General features: G+C 39.5%; 1 pseudogene; it reads left to right on the top strand.

Annotated features, from left to right (window-relative positions):
• Nucleotides 1–1,722, top strand: part of LOC128384075 (F-box/WD repeat-containing protein 7-like) — an 18,189-nt pseudogene extending 16,467 nt beyond the window's left edge.
• Nucleotides 1,723–5,000: the final 3,278 nt, after the last annotated feature.

The following is a 5,000-nucleotide window of genomic DNA, read 5'->3' as shown; positions in this document are numbered from 1 at the left end:
GGTTCTAACCTTAAAAAGTAAAACTTAAATGACAATTATTTTGATTAATAATTACTTATTTAAGGAATGTTTCTCACCAAAATGTTAAATATTCTCTTGTTTCAGCTTCTTAAAGGCAAAGATTTGCTGTTTTTCTGTTTTATATCATGTTAATTGAATAAATTTGGGTGTTTTGCCGTCGGCTGGACTGATGATGGACATGTGTCAGTATCCTCCATAACTGGTCATATAATGGCGTTATTGGTGCCATTTTTTAATATGTTAAGAAGAATCATATAACAGCTGTGTTTACCAAATATGATGTCTTTAGTGTTTATAGTTTTTGAGATATCTTGGTGAGAAAGAGTTAAATAAATATAAAATAGATTAAACACAGAGCTGAAATGTTGTTGCTGCTGATGACGAGGTCAAAGGTCACAACCGTGTGATGATTCGATGATTCGTCTCCTTCAGGTCCCAACAAGCACCAGTCGGCGGTGACGTGTCTGCAGTTCTGTCGAGGTTTGGTTCTGTCCAGCTCCGACGACGGGACGGTCAAACTGTGGGACCTGCGGACCGGAGCCTGGCTGCGGGACGTGGTGGCGCTGCAGAGCCGAGGATCAGGTAAAGACCACCAATTACTCAAGTACTGTAGATAAGTAGTTTAAGGTTCTTTATTGTAGTATTTCCATGTGATGGTGCTTTCTACTTTCTACTTTCTACTCCACTACATTTATTTGACAGCTTTAGTTACTTTTCAGATGAAGATTTGACACAATGGATAATATAACAAGCTTTTAAAATACAACACATTGTTAAAGATGAAACCAGTAAAGCAGTGTGTAGTCGGCTCACAAAACACATTTGTGTATCAGAACTTTGTTTTTTCCCCTTTCCCCTTTGGAGGGGCCCCACCCCTAGGTTGGGAACCACTGGACTAAACTAGCTAACTGTATATAAAGTAATATAAACTAGCTAACTGTATATAAAGTAGTATAAACTAGCTAACTGTATATAAAGTAGTATAAACTAGCTAACTGTATATAAAGTAGTATAAACTAGCTAACTGTATATAAAGTAATATAAACTAGCTAACTGTATATAAAGTAGTGTAAACTAGCTAACTGTATATAAAGTAATATAAACTAGCTAACTGTATATAAAGTAGTGTAAACTAGCTAACTGTATATAAAGTAATATAAACTAGCTAACTGTATATAAAGTAGTGTAAACTAGCTAACTGTATATAAAGTAATATAAACTAGCTAACTGTATATAAAGTAGTATAAACTAGCTAACTGTATATAAAGTAATATAAACTAGCTAACTGTATATAAAGTAGTGTAAACTAGCTAACTGTATATAAAGTAATATAAACTAGCTAACTGTATATAAAGTAGTATAAACTAGCTAACTGTATATAAAGTAGTGTAAACTAGCTAACTAACTCATAATACTGCAGTACTTTTACTTGTAATGAAGTATTTTTAAACTGCTTTATTTCATACAAACCAATCACACGTTGCCTTTTCTCATCAGGTGGGGTCGTGTGGCGAATCAGAGCGTCCGACACTCGGCTGGTGTGCGCCGCCGGCAGCAGGAACGGCACCGAGGAAACCAAACTTCTGGTGCTGGACTTCGACCTGGAGGACAGGAAGAAAGAGACGGACTGAGGAGGACGAGGACGAAGAGGAGGAGGAAGTGATGTCATCAAACAGAGATTTTAAAAAAGACTGCGATGACGACAACGAGGAAAATTGATTTTATTTTCTAAAAAAAAAAAAAAAAAGAAACAGGAAACACTTTCTTTGACTCTTCTTTGACCAAAGTCACGTCTGACAGTCAAGACAGGTATGAATGTCACAACGCGTCCTGATTGGCTGTTTAAAACTTTAAATTCAAACAACAACAACAACAACTCAATTCATGAAGAAGAAGAAGAAGAAGAACAGCCGACAACGATGAAGATTAACGGCTGCACTGACTCACCAAATAACTGTTCGGACTAAAAATGACCATCGGCCGAGATCTGTGGCACTGAAACATGGATGTAAACTGGTTTCTATGACAACAGGGCATGGATGTAAACTGGTTTCTATGACAACAGGGCATGGATGTAAACTGGTTTCTATGACAACGGGTGAATGTTCAATGGACATACAGGACGTCTCGAAGAAGAAGATGCTGATGATGATGATGGTTGAATGTAAACCAATGGGAGACGAAGAGGAAGAAGAGGAGGAGGAGGAAGAGGGCATTGACTTTTTATTGCTGCTAACCAATGAGAGGAGAGGAGAGGTCGTCGTCAACGCTGTTTTTAAAAACCAACAAATCCAAAATGTACCAAAATAATCGTGACGTTTAGAGGCAACAGAGACGAGAAGCAACAACCTTCAGTCTTCAGTCAGTATTGTTTTCACACCAGCAGACATCTTTATTCTTTTCCTCCTTTAAAAAAAACAAATCGTCTCTGTCGCCTTTAAACGTTTTTTTTTTTTCTCTCCGAGTGTGTTCGTGTGTTTCTCGGCCTCACAGTACTGTAACTGTTACATGTGTCAGGTTTTTTTTTTTTTGGGGGGGGGGGGGGCTTCCTTCCTTCCTTCCTTCCTTCCTTCCTTCCTTCCTTCCTCTTTTCCTTTGTCCCTCCCTCCTATTTTCCTTTCCTTCCTTCCTTCCTTCCTTCCTTCTGTCCTTCCAACTTTCTTCTTCTCTCCTTCTTTCCTCCCTCCCTCCTACCTTCTTTCCTTACTTCTTTCCTCCATCCTTCCTTCCTCCCTTCCTTATTTCCTTTCCTCCCTTCCTTCCGTCCTCAATTCCCCTTTCTTCCTTCTGTCGTTCCTTCTTTCCTCCCTCCCCCCTACCTTCCTTCCTTCCTTCCTTCTTTCCTTCCTTCCTCCCTCCCTTCCTCCCTTCCTTCCTCCCTTCCTTTCTTGACTCGAACACAACAGGAGGGTTAAACAGTAGAGTTTCTTCTCCTCCCTCCAACGCCGAGCGGAGCCTTACATCTGCAAGACGTCGTCGTTGTTTAAAAAGAGGCAGCGAGAGAACGAGAGGAGGAGAGAACGAGAGGAGGAGGATTAATGTAATTACTCCAAGCTGCCGGTCTCACCTCTATAAACCTTTAACGGGGTTTACTGCTCATTACATCACTCAGACCTTCGTGTGTTTCTAGTGATTTATTGGGCAGTTTTTAGTCCTCGTGCTTCTTTATTTTCTACCAAAAGTGAAAATTAACCGTCCTGTCGTCCTCCCGGGTCAATTTGACTCCATCTATTTTGACTGTTCCTTCCTTCCTTCCTTCCTCCTTCCTCCCTCCTTCCTCCTTCCCTCATTTCTTTCCTCCTCTCCTTCCTTCTTTCTCCCTTCCTTCCCTTCCTCCTTCCCTCATTTCTTTCCTTCCCTCCTTTCCTTCCTTCCCTCCCTCCCTCCCTTTCTTCTTTCTCCCTTCCTTCCTCCTTTCTCCCTCCCTCCCTCCCTTCCTCCTCTCCTTCCTTCTTTCTCCCTTCCTCCCTCCCTCCTTCCCCCCCCTTCCTTCCTTCCTTCCTTCCTTCCTCCTTCCCTCATTTCTTTCCTTCCTTCCCTTCCTCCCTCCCTTCCTCCTTTCTCCCTTCCTCCTCTCCTTCCTTCTTTCTCCCTTCCTTCCTCCTTTCTCCCTCCCTTCCTCCCTCCTCCCTCCCTCCTTCCCTTCCTCCTTTCTCCCTTCCTTCCTCCTTCCTCCTTCCCTCCCTCCCTCCCTTCCTCCTTCCCTTCCTCCTTTCTCCCTTCCTTCCTCCTTTCCTTCCTTCTTCCTCCCTTCCTAACTTCCTTCCTTGACTCGAGGACAACAGGAGGGTTAAGAAAAACAGTCCCAATTTTAGGTCTAAATACATCAAATAATCTCTACTTGGTTATTTAGCAGTGCTTCCCAACCTGGAGCATGAGGGGAAAAAGCATTTCTTTAACTAAATTATACATTTTAACACATTTCTATAGTTTGAATCTTTGCTTTTTCCCCCTTGTGATTCATTAAACCACTAAAAACGACTCAAATTATCACTTTTTTGGACATTAACCATAATTATTATTTCTTTTTAAGGTTTTAAGGCGTCACAAGCCACACAAAAAAAAGTCAATTATTCCCATTTATGATGCTCAGAAAATCAGCTGATATTCATATATACATTTTACATTTTATATTGTTATATAAATTAAAAGATTTTTGGGTTTTAGACTAAATTGGACGAATCAAACTACTTTAAAATGACGGCTTGAGGTCTAAAAAGTTGCGTTTTTTTTTTTTTTGTGGTTATTTGCAGATGTTTTATAGATTATATGTCAAATTGATTTATTGGGAAACTCCATAATGACAATAAGCTAAAGAGTCTGAGTTGGGAATCGCTGGTTTTTAGGTTTTTAGGGTAAATATTTGTGTTTAGCATCTAAAACAAGACGCTGATTGTTTTATCTTTGTGACAAATTTCACTAATTTTGAAAGAAACGAAGAGAACTTGAAGTAAAAAAAAAAGCAGCTGCGACTTCTTAGAAATAACTAAATTTGTAGTTTCATTAGTGTTGTGCACTTGAATAAAAAAAAAAACACTTTTGGACGAGAAAAGCTAAAAACTGACCTGAGAGACGCCACAAAGCTCCGCCGAGGACCGAAAAACACCAAATCTCAACATTTAACACTAAAAATCACGTCATGTTTTTTTTTTATTTGTTGTTTTTTTTTCACTTCTGTATCATTTTACCCTCCAAAAACCAAAGAGACTGAGTTTTAAAATCATATAAAAATCAGCAAATATTAGTAATTAACAGTTTTGGCCTTTTTGGTCTCCCGTACAACTTCTTTAAACTCCTTTTAAATGTTCACCTCACATCTTCCTGAGCTTATAAAATATTAAGATTAAATAATTCAACACAACTCCCCTTTACCAGATAAATATTAATCTAATAAGCTGTGGTTGCCAGGCAACACCTCCAGCCAATAAGCAGAGATTTGGGTGATGTTTCCCCCGGCAACAAGTGGTATTTCAGGCAGC

Source organism: Scomber japonicus, chromosome 22 (assembly GCF_027409825.1).
Source record: "Scomber japonicus isolate fScoJap1 chromosome 22, fScoJap1.pri, whole genome shotgun sequence".
NCBI lineage: Eukaryota > Metazoa > Chordata > Actinopteri > Scombriformes > Scombridae > Scomber > Scomber japonicus.
Note: the sequence above shows the minus strand (reverse complement) of the source record. Positions and strands in the feature narration are given on the sequence as shown.